The 21,516-nt window shown below is 47.9% G+C and overlaps 1 non-coding gene across 1 annotated transcript; it reads right to left on the reverse strand.

The window, feature by feature from the left end:
* Nucleotides 1-8,641: 8,641 nt before the first annotated feature.
* On the reverse strand, nucleotides 8,642-8,748 carry LOC119951104. The gene has a single exon (XR_005457497.1). It is a non-coding gene; the product is annotated as a U6 spliceosomal RNA (small nuclear RNA).
* Nucleotides 8,749-21,516: the final 12,768 nt, after the last annotated feature.

The following is a 21,516-nucleotide window of genomic DNA, read 5'->3' on the forward strand; positions in this document are numbered from 1 at the left end:
CGGGTAGATCACAGGGGCGTCCAAAATCAGAAACTACGCTGGGTGGCAATCGGTTTCCGATCTAACCGGCCCGCTCCATTGGTGAGATCCGGATCCTGTGACATGACGAGAAGCCAAATAAGGCCAATCTCCATCCCATTAACGGGAAGGACTCCCTATTGAATGGCCTCTCATTATCTAACCAACTCCCAGCGAGCAGTCTCACTTTGGCACACATATTTAAAAACGTGAAGCTAGCACAATGGTTGCTGAGAGAATCGGAGGAGATGAGTAGCCATCTTGGAAATTGGGTAATCAGACTAGAGGCACCAGGGCTGCGCCTATGCTTGGGACGGGGAACTCCCAGGGGTAAATGGGCCCTGTCACGGGGGTCAGCAGCCATCGGTCTGGGTTCACCCCTAGGCTGGGGGGTGAAGGGCTCAGCACTCGCAAGTCCAACATGCTACCCAGCCGAATCGTTTAGACCCATAACAGGGGCACCTTTAGCTGCTGACTGTCCGGCCCACTGAACGCCCCCAGGACAGAGCCCTGTCCATCCGTCTGGTATTATGGTGCAGGTCACTTTAACTCTCACTGACCGTGGCGGCCTCTGGCCGCACAGCTGAAGGCTAAAGTTAATAGAGAATTGGCAATGTTAGTAACGTGAGCACTTTGCAGCTACAGGTTGTGTTTGCTCCTGCTTGTTGCTACAAATGCCTGGCGGCTGCTGTTGCTGTTTCCTACCTTTTCTGAAGCCGGAAAGAAGGACAATTTTTTTCTAAGATACCTGGGTCCTAGGACACCGGGCTCAGGGGGACGTATGAGTCCTGCAGGTAACCCGGTTTGAAGGAAGAAGACGCTGCGGGAACTGGTGCGTGACATTGATCCAAATTGTCCAAAAGACACCGTTGAAGAAATGCTTTTGCAGATTGCTGAATTTCTTGTTGCTGGGGTGGTGAATGCTGCATGTAACTGGCACGTCACTGCCGTGGTCAAACATGCTGGAGGTCAGGAATTCAACTGCACCTTGAGCACCAGTGGAATATGTGGATGCCAGGATTTGGTTCCGGTGAGATTGGGCCAAATGGGAGGACCTGCCCAGCTGAGGCTCCTGGATGAAGATTGGCACTGATACGTGGAACAAGTAACATTGATGGGCAGATTATTTCTATGACAAAGTTCTCAAGCTTATTTTCCATTTCTGTTGAGGAATTTGTGAGGGGTGATTCTGTGTGTTTATTTTTTTGCGAAAATGAGCTGCTATAGCTTTGTACTGGTACCAATATGGAACGGAAAGGTTTCCTTGTTGTGGGCGGCATGGTAGCACAGTGATCGGCACTTTTGCCTCACAGTGCCAGGGTCCCAGGTTCGATTCCTGGCTTGGGTCATTGTCTGTGCAGAGTCTGCATGTTCTCACCGTGTCTGCATGGGTTTCCTCCAGGTGCTCCGGTTTTCTCCCACAAGTCCCGAAAGACGTGCTTGTTAAGTGAATTGGAAATTCTATATTCTCCCTCTATGTACCCGAACAGGCACTGGAATGTGTCAACCAGGGGATTTTCACAGTAACTTCATTGCAGTGTGCCTACTAATATAAGCCTACTTGTGACAATAATAAAGATTATTATTATGGTGAGTGTGATATATGGAATACTACATAGATGATTTTCAAATCTTTGTTACTGTTGACCATTTAATAAACAAAATATTCCCAAGTGGCTGTGCAAGGTATGTCTGTTGACTGCTCCTGCTTTGACTGCACAGTGCCTGCAAGCCTAGATTTTTGTTTGTTGCTGCCTCTTCTGCTTCTGTGGCATGCATTCAGGCAATGGGAGGCTGTAAGTAGGCCTACTATCAATCTGAAGGAGGGGAAGCGGTTCTCTCTCACTCTCCTGTGCTTTATGTGAGTGTGGCTGTCAGGTAATGATTGCTCTTGCCTTGAGAGTCTGCTACTGGGAGCTCCCAGAGGGGGGGGGAGAGAGGAGCAGTGACTCACATGCTTCTTGCAGCTACCTGGAGGTGGTGTGTCTGTTCACTGCTGCCTCTGCTGCTTCTGTGACCTGGAGCCAGGCAATGGGCAGATTGGCTGGTCTACTACCAGTCTGAGGAAGGGAAGGGGTGCTCTTTCACTCTTCTGCTATGCTCTGTGTAAGAGTGGCTTTCAGGTAATAATTGTTCCTGTCTTGAGAATCTGCTGTAGGAGGAGAGAGGAGGGCCTGACTGCTGTTGCTACTTGGAATCTGTGTGTCTGCTTGCAGTCTCCCCTTTTGCTTCTATTGCCGAAAAGGAGGAAGGGGGCAGGATGAGATGCAGCTAAATAGCTGTGCTGATGAAGGGGAAAGGTGGTGGCTGATTCAACTGAGCAGCTTGCTGAAGGTCTGAAGAACTGCTTTGCAGCTTGCTGGTTCTTTTATTGTACTGCTGACTGTTCAATGTTTCATGTCGGGAAGCCATATGTTTGCTTGCTTCCACCTCTTTTACCTCTGTAACCTGGACCAAGGACGAGGTGGAGTTGGTGGCCAGACACTGATACTACAGGAGGGGAAGGGTGGAAGCCCACATCATCTGAGCAACTTGATGGCTGTAAAGGAATGCTTTTGATAATTGTGGGTGTCCTTATTGTGCTAGTGACTGTTTACTATTTCAGGTTTGGAGGCCATACAAATTGCAGGTGCCTTTTTGTACTGTTGCTTGTTCATGTTTAGTGTTCGGAAGCTGTGTAATTGCTACTGCACTGTTGCTGTTTACTGTTTAATGCCTGGAGGCTGTTGGCATGTTTGCTGAAATCTCTTTTGCTGCTGTGACCTGGAGTCCGGAGCCACCGCCATTGCTGGAGAGGGGAAGGGGTTGCTCTATCGCTCTTTCTCCAAGCTCTGTGTGGGTGTGACTTTTCTGGTGTATTGTATTGCTCATCCCTGAGCAACCGTCCATTGATGCGGGTCTACTGCTGGAGCTGTGGGGGTGGGGGAGACTCTGGTGCTGTTGACTATTTCCTGTTTGAAGCCTGGAGGCTGTCTGTTTGTCTGCTCCAGCCCCTTTTGCCTGTGGCAAACGTCCTGGAAGGGGTGCCGCTTCTGCCTGTGGTGGACATCTCGAAAGGGGTGCTTTCTCATTCTTCCGCCATGCTGGGCTTCAGTGCAGCTTCCAGTCTTTGTTGCATTATCCCCAGACAACGTTCCACTGATGCAAGTCTAATGCTGGGAGCCGTGAGAGGGTAAGAGAGTGACGGATTGATTTGGATGCTGCTAACTTTATTGCCTGTTTATTATTTAATACATTGAGGCTGTGTATTTGTCTGTTGCAGCTCCTTTTGTCTGCAGTGGGAGGCTGGAAAGGGGTGCTCCCTTGCTATTCCACCATGCTCTGCATCAGTGTGACTCTCCGATTAGTCTGCTGGTTGGAGCTGCAGAAGGGGGAGAGAGCAGCAGGCTGATTCGAACACTGGTACCGTCTTTATAACGTTGACTGCTTCATGGTAAATGTGTATTTGTTTTCTTTGTGTAATTACATTGTGTGGCTCTGTGTTGGTACTGCTATTTAGAAGTGAAAAGTGCCTGCGTATATGATACGTTCCTTGTCTGTTTATGGTTAATGTGATATGTGGACTGTTAAATAGTTTGCTTTTATCCTATTGTTAACGATTAATAAATATTCCCAAGTGGATTCCATGGGTAGACATGCCATGTCACAGGTGAGTATTACTCCCAAGCATCCCAATTAGACCATAAGGCACTTTGCCTGAACACTGGAGGCATCAACACCACAGGGTCAGCAGCCAACAATCAAACACCCAAGACAAAGGCTTCAGCACTGAGGGAATCCCCACGTCCAGAGTGAGTGTGTGGATCGGGGACGGGGTCTGCGCGAGGTCCAAGTAATGTTCCCGGCAGGGTCTGGGGTCCAGTGCAAAAAGCCCCTGCTGTAGCTGGGGGTGCATGTGCAGGGCGGGTCCAGCCAGCACAACTGGACCATTGAATGGCACCCTGAGAGAAGGCAGGAGGCATAAGGGTGGGGCGGCTTGGGGGATTTGAGGGTCCCGGATTGAATCTATAACCGATTGCTGGTCCCTCACCCCCTCCAATTCCTTTCAGATATTACAGTATGAATGATATTGTGGACCCTGCAGCAGCTGCCCTGACGGTGGCAGTGGCTGTCCAGATGGCCAGAAGCTGGAGACAGCAGCATCAACTGAAGCTGAAGGTGGCAGCTCACGTGCAGGGGTCCACACCCTGAGGACCTTGCCGCCCATCAAGCCAGGAAGGGACCTAGAGGGTGAGTCTAGCAACAGTTTCAGGTGTACAGGTGTCGCTGGTCATTTGAAGAGATGTCGGAAAGCTTGTGTCACAGGAGGCTCTGCCTCAACAAGGGTTGTGCAGCACCTGAGCAATCCTTCTCGAATGGCACCGCATAGAGCAAGACAGACAAGGGTCCGGCATGCCCGGAGGGCCATGGAGGCCATTATACTCACCTGCTTCTCATAGGATGTAACTTCGTCCATCATCTCACCCATTTCCCCCACTCAATCCATCTTCCTACCATCTCTTTTCCCACTCCCACCATTCCCTGCCCCCCAAATCACCCTGCTCCACTCTCCCCGGGTCTGTGCTCCTCCTGTATGATTAGGGGCTGGTTTAGCACAGGGTAAATCACTGGCTTTGAAAGCAGATCAAGGCAGGCCAGCAGCACGGTTCGATTCCCGTACCAGCCCTCCTGAACAGGCGCCGGAATGTGGCGACTAGGGGCTTTTCACAGTAACTTCATTTGAAGCCTACTTGTGACAATAAACGATTTTCATTTCATTTCACCACACCCCCTCCACCTCATCCCCTCTCCAGGAACACCTGCCTCACTGGCGGAGCCTTCCCCACCCACACAAACCCCAACATTATCCCATTAGCCGTCCTAAAATTAAATTGCCACATCCTGGCGCCTGTTCGGGGAGGCTGGTATGGGAATTGAACCGTGCTGCTGGCCTGCCTTAGTCTGCTTTCAAAGCCAGCGATTTAGCCCTGTGCTAAACCAGCCCTTGGGGTTGGGACCAGAGGACTTGGGGACAAAGATAGGGAGGTTCTGGAACACAGAAACTTGGGCAGCACCATCATTTTCACCGCCTCCACCTGCCGCGACAGCGGCAACATATCTTGCTTCTTAAAATCCGCCTTCATTCCCTCCACCAAACAATTCAGTCTATGTAACTGGGCCCAGCTCTGCGCCACCTGGATTCCCAAGTACCTAAAGCCCATCCCCACCACACTGAACGGCAACTTTTCTAACCTCCTCTCTTACCATCTGGCTTTGATCTGAAACACCTTGGTCTTTCCCATATTCAGGTTTTACCCCGATAACGCCAAGTTCCCCCAACATTGCCATAATCCCACCAGGCCTGAGATATATAATAAATCATCCGCGTGTGGTGAAAACACAGGGGGCTGGTTTAGCTCACTGGGCTGAATCGCTGGCTTTTAAAGCAGACCAAGCAGGCCAGCAACATGGTTCGATTCCCGTACCAGCCTCCCCGGACAGGCGCCGGAATGTGGCGACTAGGGACTTTTCACAGTAACTTCCTTGAAGCCTACTCGTGACAATAAGCGATTTTCATTTTCATTTCCACCCTATGCTCAGCACCCCCACACTCAATACCTTTCCAGTCCCTCGACACCATAAGCGCCATTGCTAACGGCTCTATCGGCAAGGTCAAAAACAACGGGAGGAGCGGGCGCCCTGTCTCCACCTCTCAATGTAGCACAAAGTACCCCAAACTCATCTGGTTTGTCCGAACGCTTGCCACCAGCACGTACAACAGCAGACTCAATCCATAAATCCTTGCTCGAACCCAAACCGCCCCAGGACCTCCAGCAAATACGCTTACTCCACCCGATCAAAAGCCTTCTCCGCATCCATTGCCACCACCACTTCCACCTCCTACCCCTTCGAGGGCATCATAACTATATTAAGTAGCCTCAGCACATTCACTGACAACTGCTTTCCCTTCACAAATCCTATCACCCCTGGCACACAGTCCTCAATTTACGATTCAAACACCATCGCCAACACCTTCCCATCAACATCCTTCAGCAATCTCGGGCAGTGCAACCATACTGCTCATGGTCCATATCTGTCTTTAAAATCAGACAGATGGAAGCCTGCGACAGTGTGAGCTCCCCCTTCTCCCTTGCCTTGTTATACGTCCTCACCAGCAGTGGCTCCCAGCTTTGTGCCAAACTTTTTATAAAACTCTACTGGAAACCTGTGTGGCCCCAGGGCCTTCCCTGGCTACATTGCACCCATGCCATCCATTACCTCCCTCAGCCCAATCGGGGCCCCCAGGCCCTGAACCTTACAGAGGAACATTGACATATTGAGTGAGTGGGCAAAGGTCTGGCAGATGGAGTATAATGTCAATAAGTGTGAAGTCGTGCATTTTGGTAGGAGTAACAATAGAACGGATTATTACTTAAATGGTAAAAAGCTGCAGCATGCTGCTATGCAGAGGGACCTGGGTGTACTTGTGCATGAGTCACAGAAGGTTGGTCTGCAGGTGCAACAAGTAATTAGGAAGGCAAATGGAATTTTGTCCTTCGTTGCGAAGGGGATTGAGTTTAAAAGTAGAGAGGTAATGTTGCAGTTGTACAAGGTGCTGGTGAGGCCACACCTGGAGTACTGTGTGCAGTTTTGGTCTCCACACTTGAGAAAGGATGTGCTAGCACTAGAGGGGGTGCAGAGGAGGTTCACTAGGCTGATTCCGGAGTTGAGGAGGTTATCGTATGAGGAGAGGCTGAGTAGATTGGGATTATATTCACTGGAATTCAGAAGGTTGAGGGGGGATCTAATAGAAACATATAACATTTTGAAGGGAATGGATAAGATAGAAGTAGAAAGGATGTTTCCACTGCCAGGTGAAAGTAGGACAAGAGGGCATAACCTCAAGATTAGGGGGAGCAGATTTAGGACTGAATCAAGGAGGAACTTCTTCACCCAGAGGGTGGTTAAAGTATGGAATTCCCTACCGAAAGGAATAGTAGACGCTACTTCATTGAATATATTTAAAGATAGGGTAGATGTTTTTTTGAAAAATAAAGGAATTACGGGATATGGCGAGAATGCGGGTAAGTGGTTCTGAGACCACGAATAGATCAGCCATGATCTTATAGAATGGCGGAGCAGGCTCGAAGGGCCGGACGGTCTACTTCTGCTCCTAGTTCTTACGTTCTTATGAACCCTCTTCCCCCTCCACCTTGGGGAACTCCAACCCACTCAGGAATCTCCACATTCCCTCTTCCCCTTTTGGCGGCTCCGACCCATACAGCCTCCTACAGAAGACCTCAAAAACCCTATTCACCCCCTCCAGATCGGTCATCACCTTATCCCACGTCCCTCATCCTACCAATCTCCCTCGCCGCTGCATGCTTCCTCAACTGGTGGGCCAGCATCTTACTTGCCTTTTCTCATACTCGTACACTACCCTCTGGTCCTCCACAACTGTCCCATCACCTTCCCATGGATACTAATACAAACTCCATCTGGAGCCTCTGTCTCTCCCTTAACAGCCGAGCACCACCGGGTACCTCCGATCCACCCTCAGAATTTTGTTCACCAGCCTTGCCTTCTCCTCCCGCTCACTCCTCTCCCTATGCACCCGAATTGAAAGAAATCCCCCCTGCTTACTGCCTTGAATGCCTCCCAGAGTATGGCAGCTGTGACCTCCCCTGTGTCATTCAACCCCCATAGCCTCGAATGGCAGTCCTCACCTGCTCGCACACCCCCTCATCTACCAACAGCCCCACATCTAACATCCCCCATGAGCCACCTGCAAATCCATTCAATGTGGCACAAAGTCAGAGACCACCAATAGGAGTTGGCTGCTCCCACCTGCAGTGCCTTGTCCATCACAAAAAAAATTGATCTGGGGATACATGGGTGAAGTCTGATAACTCCTTTGCCCTCTGCCTCCCAAACCTCTACGGGTCTGTAGGAGCGTTTTCAAGGCCTGTGTATTGAGTCAGCTTTCACGTGGGGTTCTCCCCTTATAGTTATGGCACAACTCAGTACAGAGAGCAACAGACCCAACAACCTGGATAAGATGGCTTTATTATCCCAAGCTTGGTTTTGTGTGCACAAGCGAGAGAGCTCTGGATGCTTTCCAAGATCTATCTGCTAAACACTGATAAAAACACATCAATTATACTATTTCCAAAAATCAATAGCCCACCCCAGTTGTACTTGATTCAATCCTTGGAGCTGTCATTCCCAAACTATCCAGTAAAATTGTGATCAATTCATGATTTAACCCCATCCTGTCACCTGTTATTTACCAAGAACCTGTGTCCATTTTAACGTTGTTTTTCCCGGACCTGATATCCCATCCTGATACCGCAGTTAGATCCTGTCCACTCATCGCCCATCTAGGGGAAGGATACCAGAACTGGCTTCCTCTTTACTCCATGGATTGTTTCAGACAGGATATTGGGGCCACTGATAAAACCTGTTTACTAAGTCTACTATATAATCTGCTGATCACACAACTTGTGTGTCTCAAAAACATGGGCAAGTTAGCTAGCTTAAATCCCATCATGCATTGTGGCCACTGCTTGTAGCTAGAGTTTACATGATTATCACTGCTATGTCCTAAAATACAGGTTTGAGAAGGTGAAATGTTTTACAAGTGTAAAATATGGAACACTTCACGAATTTGCGTGTCATCCTTGCGCAGGGGCCCTGCTAATCTTCTCTGTTTCGTTCCAATGTTAGTATATGTGCTGCCGAAGTGAGCATTTAAAATACAGGTTTAATGGTTAATAATGATTACTGGGTGTACTTTCTATGATTAATCTCAATCCTTAATAAACTAACTTATGTAGAAATACTCTAGTGGCATCCTAGCTATTCAGTTTTAAGAGGTCTCATCCCCTTAGACACCCCCTTCAAGGTCCCTCCCTCCCCCCCCCCCCCCCCATGCACGCCAATGAACCCCTTCAACTCTCTTGTCATTGCCACACCCGTGTTAGCAACTCGACCGGTCCAGACTCTGATCCAGGACCATATTGAAATCACCCCCCAAATTATCAGCCGGTGCGTATCTTCACTAATACCTGCCTCATAAAATCCGCATCATCTCAATTCTGGGCATAAATATTCAACAGGACTACCTACATCCTCTACCGCTTCCCGCTGAACACCACATACCTACCTCCTGGATCGGCCACAATGCTCCCCAACTCACAAGCCACCTTCTTATTAACCAACACTGCCACCCCCCTCATCTTCATATCCAGCCCCAAGTGGAACACCCATCTGCCCCACACATCTGTTCCTCAGCCTTGTCTGATCCTTCAGATTCAGATGGGTCTCCTGCAAAAACATAACGTCCTCCTTCAGACTACTCAGATGCGTGAACACAAGCGACTATCTAACTGGCCCATTCAGCCTTTTCACATTGCATGTGCCTAGCCTGGTCGGGGGCTCCTCGCCCTTCTCCTGCCGATCAGCCATATCCCTTTTTAAGCTGGCCTACGTCACGTGCTTCTCCAGGGCCACCCTTGGATGTCTGCCACCATCTCTCCCTTCCCAACTGCGCCCCAACAGCCACACCCATGTCAGCAACCCTTCCACCCTCCCTCCACACCTTTCTCCTAGCAACCCCTCCCACTTTATCCTATTAGCTAGCCTACCCAGCTAGCATAGTGGCCCCTACCAAGGCTCTGACTTCCCCTCCCCCCTGCCCCCAAGCCTCCCATCCACCAACAAACAAAAAGAAACAAAAGGCACACTCATCATCACCGCTCCCCCTTCAAAACCCACCTCAAATTGCCCACCCCATATTCCTTACAATGAACACAAAGCTCCTCTCCAAAGTTCAATATCCTCCCAGTCCATGGTCCTACATAAAGTCTATCCCTCATCTGGCGAGTCAAAATAAAATTCCTGCTTCTGGTATGTCACCCACAAGAGGCAGGGGACAAAACCCCGAACTTTCCCCCCCTTCTTAAAGAGGACCGCCTTTAAGCCGTTGTACCCGGCCCTCTGCTTCGCCAGCTCCACACCCAGGTCCTGGTAAATCCACAACCCACTCCCTTCCCAGGTGCATTTCTTGCTCCGCCTCGCCAACTCAGAATTTTTCCTTTTCCAAAGATAGATGCACCATCGCTTTCGGCGGCTACCCTACTTGTAGCCTCTTCCTCAACACCCTGTGCTCCCAATCCACCTCGAGGGGCCGGTCGAAGGCCCCCTCCCCCATCAATCTCTCCAGTATGCTCGTCACATACTTGGCGGCCCCTGCTCCCTCAATACCCTCAGGGATCCCGACAATACTCAAACTCTGCTCCTGGGGCGGTTTTCCAGGTCCTCTAATTTCTCTCTTAGCCTCTTGAGGCTATTCAACGCCATCCCCAGCTCCATCTCTAGTGAGGCCATGCTCTTGCTCCCCCACTGACTCCTCCACCTTCTGGATCGCCAAGACCTGCTCCACTCACTCAATCACCACTCTGAGCAGCTCCACCGCCTTGGCCAAATCCTCCAAACCCTCCCTTCTCTGCTGCTGGAATTTGTTATTCAAAAACTTCACCAGCTGCTCTGTCGACTAGTGGGCGGGCAGCGCTGCCCCCTTGCCGTCTGCCATCTTCACCTGTAGCACACCACAAAAGCTTTCCTGCTCCAGCTCGTGGAACTTCTCATCCGCTGATCCATACACCAGCATCACCAAAGGAGTATTACCTTCCCGGGCACTCATACACTTTTTGCCCTCAAATACCACACCATTTGGGTGGAGAAGGACCAAAAAAATCCACCTTCAACGGGAGCCACCAAATGTGCGACCTCTCACTCCATGGCCGCCACGGTTAGTTGGTTGGACCTTTTTTAACAGTTGGTGGAGGGGGTGCTAACAGGGTAGCCAGGTTCGGGATGAACTTCCCGTAATAGTTCACGAGGCCCAGGAAAGAATAGAGTTCCGTCGGTCCTCCTGGGACAGGGACCTGTCAGATGGCCTGCATTTTGTCCTCAATGAATGGGGCATAGGCGGTCAACACGGCAACCCAAAAACGTGACCTGAGCCACGTTGAAAACGCATTTTCTCTGGCAGAGGCAGATACCTGCTCCCTCAAAATGTCTCAGGACTTCAGCCAAGTTCTATAAATGCTCCAGGTCGGAGGAGCCCAGAATCGGGTCCATCCAGGTATACCGCCACTCAGGGCAAACTCCGCAGGATGTTTTCCATCACTTGTTGGAATATAGCACACGCCAAGGAGACCCCGAACGGCAACCGGGTATGTTCATATAGCCTGCCGTGCGTATTTATCATCATGAAACGTCGCAAGCCGGGGTCCAAAACCAACTGGAGGAATGCATGGCTCATGTCCAGCTTTGTGAAGGTTCGACTACAACTGACAGAGAATTGAACAGCTCAGATAATGCCAAAATTATCCACCTTAGGCCTTAGAGTGTATGGGACCAGTCAGGTGTGGAAGTAATGCAGCTTCGCCAGTGGGTCAATTCTAATCCGGGCCACTTCCCCCTGTATGGTGCCCAGGCTCTCCTGAAAAACAGTGGGGAATCTTGCCAGGACCCCTTCAGTTGCATGTGGGTACATAAGGCAAACCCGCTGCCAATCCAGGTGGAGGTGCTGCAGCCAGTTGCGGCCCTGCAAACCCGTCCGTGCACCACTATCCAGTGGTAGACTTGAGGGCTACTGTCTGTACTTAACCAGGGCTACTGCAATCGCTAAAGGCTCCCCGGCATATGTAGCAAGCCATGCAGCGGTGTCCCCCATGCAGACGGCTGGAGGCCTGACTGAATTTTATCGAATGTGAGGCGGCTGACCATGGAGACCATCGCTCCAGTATCAAGCTCCATTTGGATGCGGTGCCCATTCACCTGTAGGGCAACATGGTTCGGAGTCGCCCTTGGTGTCGTCACACAGTGCAGTTGCTGGTAGGATGTGTCTTCATCGTCGACATAGTAAGCCCGGTCAAGTGGGCGGACGGTTTCTCCTGTCCAAACGGCCGGGGGTTGGGCCCTCACGGGCCCATCTGTCACTTTGGTCTCTACGGCCGACCGTTGCCAGCCTGCACCCGACATTTGGGTCCTCTAGGTCGGGGGAGGGTAGTTGGACCAGTGACCTAGATTCAGGACTGCCATGCCCTTGAGCTCCTAGACTCCCTGCTCGGTGCTTTCGCAGGAGATGGCTATCTCTTTTTTTTTTAAATTTCAGTACCCAATTCATTGTTTCCAATTAAGCGGCAATTTAGCACGGCCAATTCACCTACCCTGCACATCTTTGGGTTGTCAGGGCGAAACACGGGGAGAATGTGGAAACTCTACATGGACAGTGACCCAGGGCCGGGATTGAACCTGGGACCTCGGCGCCGTGAGACAGCAATGCTACCCACTACGCCACCGTGCTGCCCTAGAAGATGGCTATCTCGACTGCCCGCTGCAGATCCAGTTGATTTTCAGCTAAAAGTATTCATTGAGTCGCCATGTTGCCGATTCCACAGACCAAATGGTCTCTCAGGGTCTCATTTAGTGTGGCGCCAAACTCGCAGGTCTCAGCCAGCTTGCACAGTCGTGCCAAGAAGTCATTAGTCAATTCACCCTGGGCCTGGGTGGTGGTATGAAACCTGAATCGGCAAATGATTAACGGGGGTTTGGGGTTGAAATGGTCTCCCATATGGGCCATTAAGGATGCAAATGACCGCATATCTGGCGCATCCAGGTGGGTGAAACTTTTTATGATGTTGTAGGTTGGCCCATCACAAACTGGGAGTAGTATTATCACTTGCCATTCATCCCCAGTAATTGCATTGGGCCAAAAGAAAATACTGCATACATTCACTGTATTGTCCCCAATCATTGGTACCTGCATTGTACGGATACAATTTCCCAATGTGGGACATCTCTGCTGTGAATTGGGGGCCTTCCAAGGCCTAAAAGAAGTGGTCCAGGTACATAACACTCGGCACTGATAGCAGCTCCACTTAACCCTCGTCGCCAATGTGGAATCCGCACAGAGTGATTACACATGGAACGGTTGGATGCAACAATATAGATTTATTCAAAGTGCACAATACCTCTCCCTCATCGACCGGCACCCAGGTCGGGGTTTTTATACAATGAGGGCTCCCCTTATTAAGGGGGAAGCCCCATCATATTACCGGGGAAGTTTGTATTCTGTGGAGATCACAGGGAATGGTCCACACCACGTCACTTCCGTGGGGGTTGCACCAGTAAATTTCTATTCAAGAAAGGAAGCAGATACAAAATAGGAAACAATAGGTTAGTTAGCCTAATGTTTAAAGGAAAATACTGGAGTTCATTAATCAGGAAGCCATAGCAGGACGTTACGAGAAGTTTGCTACAGTCAGGCAGAGTCAGCAAAATGTTATGAAAGAGTAGATAAAGAGGAAGTAGTGGGTGTTATTTTCTTAGATTTCTGAAAGACATCCGATAATGTGCCTCAAAAAAGGTTACTGGATAAAATAAGAGCTCGTGACGTTGGGGTAATAGAGTCATAGAGTCGTACAGTGCAGAGAAAGCCCTTCGGCCGATCGAGTCTGCACCAAAAATAACTACGCCTAATTCTGCACTATTCCCACTCACCACCACTTGTTCCAGATCCTTTGAACGTGATGGTGCTTCAATTGCTCATCCAAGTGCTTTTTAAAGGTTGTGAGGTTTCCAGCTTCCACTACCTTTCCAGGCCGTGCATTCCACATTCTCACCACCCTCTGGGTGAAAAAATGTTTTCCAAAATCCCCTTGGAATCTCCTGCCCCTCGACCTAAAACTCTGCCCCCATGTGACTGACTCCTCAACCAATGGGAACAGCTGCTTCCTATTTGCCCTGTCCAAACCCCTCATAATCTTACACACCTAATATATTAGCATGGCTAGAGATTTGGATAACTAACAGGGAACAGAGAGTCAGGATTAATGAGCCATTTTCAGGTTGGCAACTGTAACTGTAACTGAGTGAAAGTTTGTTTGAGGGTTTCTGTGCGGATACAAGTGTGAGTGGGGGCTTAAGTACCGCTTGAGTGAGGGTTTGAATAAGAGTTTAAGTGAGGGATTGTGTGTGTGCTCCATTCCCCCTCTTCACTCCCCTCTCTGACTCCCAGCTCTCCCCTGCATTCAGTAACTCAGAGTTTGTATTTAGTTTAAGGCTCCATGAAACACTCCCAAGTGGCCCAGACATGCAGTAGAGTATTTTAATGTGCATTCATTTTTGAAATTTCCTAACATCAGTGGAGTGGTATTATGTTGTGAGTGGTTTATGTAGGAGGGATTCCAGCTAGATAAAGTAGAATAGTACAAAATACAAATGACCCAGGATAAATGGCCATTGTGAAGACTGCTTTGAATGATGGAAACAGGAAATTGAGTAGTAGGGTTAGTAGTTGGGATTAATCGCTGGATTTTAAATATCCTGATGCTCATTAATCTTCTAGAATATAGATTTGATAAGGGCCAACAGTGACAGTTTAACTTTTTAAGTTTAAATGTAGTATTTGTAATGCAGAGTTTCACATGCATGTCAGGAATTTGGATCTGGGGGTCAGTATGCCAGATTCATTGCCTTGGATTGAATGCCGCCCCCTTCACATGGAACTCTGCGCTGGCTCTAAATGGCAAAATTAATTGCTAATTTCACAATGTTACTAGCTCTGATTTTTCAGCTAAAGAATATTTATTGCAGTTGGCTAAATGAAGATAAATTATTTTAAGGCCAATGGTTATATTGTTTAGAACTGTTACTGTATGTTCTGCAAGATTTCTTCCAGCTGGTGATAAAAGGAGGACACAAACTGGGATTTGCTGACCTTCATTTTCAAGATCTTACTTGAAATCAGCTTGCTTTCAACAAAGGGCAAATTCTCAGAAACCTCCCCATCTGCTGTTCCTAGATAAGTTTCAGGGGTCACCCTCTGACTTTGTGCTTGCAGCAGAGATTCTTGCATAGATCCAAGTGCACAAGCAACTATTGTAGAAATTCAGGCATACAATGTTTGTGATTTTCCAATCACATCACCTCAACTTTCAGTTTGGCTGTTGACCTTTCCGAGTCTCTGAAAGGAGGGCAGAAAATGACCCCTTTATCTCATCACTGCAGTGTGAGGTGACCAGTGGTACTGCAAATAAGACTTTCAGATCACAACGCTCATCTCACTACTAAATTTGTTTGAAAAGTAGCCAATAAAAATACAATAGAAATAGAAAGGAGCTTTGACAAAGAAACAAAGACTTGAAACGTTAGCTCCCTTTTCTCTCCATAGATGCTGTCAGACCCGGTGAGATTGTCCAGTATTTTCTGGTTGTGTTTCAGATTCCAGCATCCACAGTAATTTGCTTTTATAGCCAGTAGAAATGCTTTTTCTTCAGTTTTGTACTGAGTGAGTTTGTTTCCCTAAGTATTCACCAGCTGGAACCTCCCCAAGTAGCACATGCCTGCAGTAATGTCCATTTTGTGCTTCTCCTATTTTTTCACTCACCAAGAGAAAGATAGATTATGAGAGCAAACTTGCTCAGAATATAAAAACAGACAGTAAAAGTTTCTGCAAATATATAAAACAAAAAAGAGTGGCTAAGGTAAATATTGGTCCTTTAGAGGGTGAGAAGGGAAATTTAATAATGGGAGATGAGGAAATGGCTGAGGAACTGAACAGGTTTTTTTGGTCGGTCTTCACAGTGGAAGACACAAATAACATGCCAGCGACTGATGGAAATGAGGCTATGACAGGTGAGGACCTTGAGATGATTGTTATCACTAAGAAGGTAGTGATGGGCAAGCTAATGGGGCTAAAGGTAGACAGGTCTATTGGCCCTGATGGAATACATCCCAGAGTGCTAAAAGAGATGGCTAGGGAAATTGCAAATGCACTAGTGATAATTTACCAAAATTCACTAGACTCTGAGGTGGTCCCGGCGGATTGGAAATTAGCAAACGTGACACCACTGTTTAAAAAAGGAGGTAGGCAGAAAGCAGGTAATTATAGGCCAATTAGCTTAACTTTGGTTGTCAGGAAGATGCTGGAATCTATCATCAAGAAAGAAATAGCGAGGCATCTGGATGGAAATTGTCCCATTGGGCAGACGCAGCATGGGTTCATAAAGGGCAGGTCATGCCTAACTAATTTAGTGGAATTTTTTGAGGACATTACCAGTGCGGTAGATAACGGGGGGCCAATGGATGTGGTATATCTGGATTTCCAGAAAGCCTTTGACAAGGTGCCACACAAAAGGTTGCTGCATAAGATAAAGATGCATGGCATTAAGGGTAAAGTAGTAGCATGGATGTTGCCTGGTATGGAGGGAAGATCTTATGAGGAAAGGCTGAGAGACTTGAGGCTGTTTTCGTTAGAGAGAAGAAGGTTAAGTGGTGACTTAATTGAGGCATACAAGATGATCAGAGGATTAGATAGGGTGGACATAGAGTGAGAGCCTTTTTCCTCGGATGGTGATGGCTCGCATGAGGGGACATAGCCATTAAGTTGAGGGGAGATAGATATAGGACAGATGTCAGAGATAGGTTCTTTACTCAGAGAGTAGTAAAGGCGTGGAATGCCCTGACTGCAACAGTAGTGGACTCGCCAACATTAAGGTCATTTAAATGGTCATTGGATAAACATATGGATGATAAGGGAATAGTGTAGATGGGCTTTAGATTGGTTTCACAGGTCGGCGCAACATCAAGGGCCGAAGGGCCAGTACTGCGCTGTAATGTTCTATGTTCTATGGATAGAGGATTGGTTAATTAATAGAAAGCAAAGAGTGGGGATTAATGGGTGTTTCTCTGGTTGGCAATCAGTAGCTAGTGGTGTCCCTCAGGGTTCAGTGTTCACAATTTACATAGATGATTTGGAGTTGGGGGATCAAAGGCAATGTGTCCAAGTTTGCAGACGACACTAAGATGTGTGGTAAAGCGAAAAGTGCAGAGGATACCAGAGGTCTGCAGAGGGATTTGGATAGGTTAAGTGAATGGGCTAGGGTCTGGCAGATGGAATACAATGTTGATAAATGTGAGGTTATCCATTTTGGTAGGAATAACAGCAAAAGGGATTATCATTTTATTGATAAAATATTAAAACATGCTGCTGTGCAGAGAGACCTGGGCGTGCTAGTGCATCAGTCGCAAAAAGTTGGTTTACAAATGCAACAGGTGATTAAGAAGGCAAATGGAATTTTGTCCTTCATTGCTCGAGGGATGGAGTTTAAGACTAGGGAGGTTATGCTGCAATTGTATAAGGTGTTAGTGAGGCCACACCTGGAGTATTGTGTTCAGTTTTGGTCTCCTTACCTGAGAAAGGACGTACTGGTGCTGGAGGGTGTGCAGAGGAGATTCGCTAGGTTAATCCCAGAGCTGAAGGGGTTGGATTATGAGGAGAGGATGAGTAGACTGGGACTGTATTCGTTGGAATTTAGAAGGATGAGGGGGCACCTTATAGAATCATATAAAATTATGAAGGGAATAGATAGGATAGATGTGGGCAGGTTCTTTCCACTGACAGGTGAAAGCAGAACTAGGGGGCATAGCCTCAAAATAAGGGGAAGTAGATTTAGGACTGAGTTTAGGAGGAACTTCTTCACCCAAAGGGTTATGAATCTATGGAATTCCTTGCCCAGTGAAGCAGTTGAGGCTCCTTCATTAAATGCTTTTAAAATAAAGATAGATAGTTTTTTGAAGAAGAAAGGGATTAAGGGTTATGGTGTTCGGGCCGAAAAGTGAAGCCGAGTCCAGAAAAGATCAGCCATGATCTCATTAAATAGCAGAGCAGGCTCGAGGGGTCAGATGGCCTACTCTTGCTCCTAGTTCTTATGTTCTTAAGTACAAACAAAAGAATCTAACTCGACTTGAGAGTGAGTAACTAGGAAATTAACTAGAGGAAAAAAAACAGGAGGCCATTCAGCCCATTGGCCTGTGGAGTAAAGGGTTAACATCAGAAGCACCAGAATACCAAAGCATATAACTATGATGTAATGACACATGACTAAGTAGCAGGGTTCCCGAGGGGAGGTGAAGCCCAAACTTGTGCGGAGTTCCTTAAGATGTACATAGATGTGTAAATAAATAATAGCATTTTTTATAAAGTACAGTCTGAGTAACGTACTTGGAGAAAATAGATAACCTTGAAGAACCGGATCCAGACCCCTACACACACAATGAAACATGGTGCCAGCATACAGCGAGTAAAAGATCTAGAAAAAAATCTCCAAGAAAAGACTACAGACCCGACAAGTCTACTGATCCTTGGAAGAAAGATGAAAGGAATGGATTGAAGAATCTCCAAAAAGGTTAGAGCATCATGGGTGAAGCAGATGAAAGATGAGGCACAGACCCAGATCCTAGAAAGCGGTGAACACAGACTAGAATCAACAAGCAAGACCAGCGCAGAAGCAACAAGTACAAAGCATTATGCAAGCATGGAGTCTAAACTGCCACTTACAAAATTGTTCCAAAACACTGAAGGTTTGCAACAGACACTGAGACATAGGATCATAAGAATTAGTAGCAGAAGTAGGCAAAGGGCAGCCCTCTGAGCCTGCCCCATCATTCAATCAGGTCATGGCTGATACCTTCCTCATCTCAAATCCACCTCCCCACTTGCTAGCCATGTCCCTTTAACAGGTGGGGTTTGGGATTTGGGAGGGAGGTGGGACAACTGGAGAAAGCAGTTATCCACGTATCGAACATTTTTGCACAGAAAGGAATAAAAGGATCAGGTCATTCAGAGAGTCGATGAAACTTTAAGCTATTATGCTGAAGTCCTCCAAGAATTCGATTGAGATTTTGGAGTTCACAAAATTTTAATAAATGAATGGCAAAATTTAACAAGCGAAATCAAAAACCCAGTGAATACTTTGATACATTCATCAATGATCTACACATACTGGCAGAAATTGTGACTACAGAATGCTGAGGTATGAATTAATTATTGATCACACAGTAGTTGGGGGCCGAGATGGAGCTCCATCTTTTACAAACAAGCAAAGATCTAACTTTAAAAAAAATTAAATTATGCCACTGGCTCGGCCAGCATTTATTGCACATCGCTCTTTGCCCTTGAGAAGATGGTGATGAGCTGCCTTTGTTAGCTTCTGCAGTCCCTGAGGTGTAGGGTGCACCCACATTTAGCAATGGAGTTCCAGGATTCTGCCCCAGCGACAGTGAAAGATCGCAATATATTCCCAAGTCCGGGGGCGGGGGCTGAGTGACTTGGAGGGGAACCTCCAGGTGGTGTTGTTCACATGCATCTTCTGCCCTTGTCCTTCTAGATGATAGTGGTCATGGGTTTGGAAGTTGCTGACGAAGGAGCCTTGGTGAGTTCTTGCAGTGCATCTTGTTGGTGGTGCACACTGTTGCTACTGTGAGTTGGTAGTGGAGGGATTGAGCGATTGTTGTAGGGAGATCAATTAAGTGGTCCTGGATGGTGTCAAGCTTCTTGAGTGTTGGAGCTGCACTCATCCAGGCATGTGGAGAGTATTCCATCACATTCCTGACTTGTGCCTTGTAAATGATAGACAGGCTTTGGGGAATCAAGAGGTAAATTGCTCACCACAGGATTCATAGCCTTTGGCCTGCTCTTGCAGCTATAGTATTTATATGGTTGGTCCAGTTCAGTTTCTAGTCAAGGATTATCCCCAGGATGTTAATAGTGGGAGATTCAGCAATGGTAATGCCATTGAATGCCAAGGGATGATGGTTAGATCCTCTCTTGTTGCCTGACATTTATGTGGCAAGAATTGTACTTGTCAGACCAACCTGGATATTCTCCAAGTCTTGGTTCATTTTGGCATGGACTGCTTCAGTGCCTGAGGAGTCATGAATGGTGCTGAACTGTGCAGTTAGCAGCGAACATCCCCACTTCTGACCTTATGATGGAAGGAAGGTCATTGATGAAGCAGCCGAAGATAGTTGGGCCGGGCACTACCCTGAGGAACTTCTGCAGCAATGTCGTTGAATTGAGATGACTGACCTCCAACCACAACAACCATCTTCCTTTATGCCAGGTATAACTCCAGCCAGCGGAGGGTTTTCCCTTGATTTCCATTGACTCCAGTTTTGCTAAAGCTCTTTGATGCCATACTCGATTAAATGCTGCCTTAATGTCAAGAGCAGTCACTCTCATCTATAATAATAATAATAATCTTTATTGTCCCAAGTAGGCATCCATTAACACAGCAAAGAAGCTACTGTGAAAAGCCCCTAGTCACCACACTTCGCACCTGTTTGGTACACAGAGAGAATTCAGAATGTCCAATTCATCTAACAAGCACGTCTTTTGGGACTTGTGGAAGGAAACCTGAGCACCCGGGGAAAACCTATGCAGGCGCATGCAGGCTTCACACAGATGGTGACCCAAGCTGGGAATCAAATCTGGGACCCTGGTGCTGTGATGCAACATACTAGCCACTGTACTACCGTGCATCTCACCTCTGGAGTTCAGTTCCTTTGTCCATGTTTGAACCAAGGCTGTAATGAGGTCAGAAGCTGAATGGCCATGGTGGAACCCAAACCGAGCATCCATGCGCATGTTATTGCTGCTTTGTAGCGTTGTTGATGACCCCTTCCAGCACTTTACTGATGATCAAGTGTAGACTGATGGGGTGGTAACTGGCTGGGTTGGATTTGTCCTGTTTCCTGTTTTAAGGTCATGGGTGGTATTGGCCGTGAACTGGAAATCTGCTGCCATGAGATGCACTAACTCATGGAGTGTCATCCAGACCATTCCTCTACCACCAGTATGTCCTGATCCTCTACCAGATTATTGAGACACTCGTCTATTAACATTCTTTTACTTTTAGAGCTGAGCCAATTATGCCCACTCACTCACCAGTAATGTCCACGAGAACCACTGATTACCAATTAGCAGATAACACTTTGAGCACAGCCCCTCCCATTCTGCGAGTGCCATGTTTTTCCTTCACCATTCGCTGAGAGGGGGAGAGCATATACCCTCACTGACAAAGGGACAAGGCTCAACAGAGCACCCTGCTCCTTCAGGTGTGGTTGCTTCAGTGTCCTTACAGCAACCCCCCCCCCCCCCCCCCCCCGGGGTGCAGAGTTGTGCTCAGAGCCTAACGATAACCCAAGGGGCTGATGCGTCCACCTGACAAGCTGTGGCCACTTGGTCAAGCAAAGTGGGGAAATGGTGGTGTGGAGTCTTGTCCATTCTGGGCGACTGTGATGGCCAGCACGTTAATCAGTGACCCCATCAAGATGCTGCCCCCTGGGGTGGGTTGGCAAAGGGCCGATTCCACAATGTTCACTCTCTCTCTCCTCCTCTTGCACTGAATAGTGCAAGAGAAAGATGGAGCCTGTGAAACTGGCTATCATTCTTCTAACGTGTCACAAAGTAGGAAGACGTCAACAGAAGCGTCTGGCTCTCCAGAGACAGGAGCAGAACCCTGAGGAGACAGGGGTGGCAAAGCCAGCTCCACTGTCACAGGAAGGTCCCTAGAAAGTGACTGCTCAGAGGCGCTTTCTACAGTCTAGGGTTTGCAGATGGCACCTGACCTTCCTCACCAAGCAAGAAGCAGTGTCAGAGATGAC

The sequence above is a fragment of the Scyliorhinus canicula genome, chromosome 16 (assembly GCF_902713615.1).
Source record: "Scyliorhinus canicula chromosome 16, sScyCan1.1, whole genome shotgun sequence".
Taxonomy (NCBI): domain Eukaryota; kingdom Metazoa; phylum Chordata; class Chondrichthyes; order Carcharhiniformes; family Scyliorhinidae; genus Scyliorhinus; species Scyliorhinus canicula.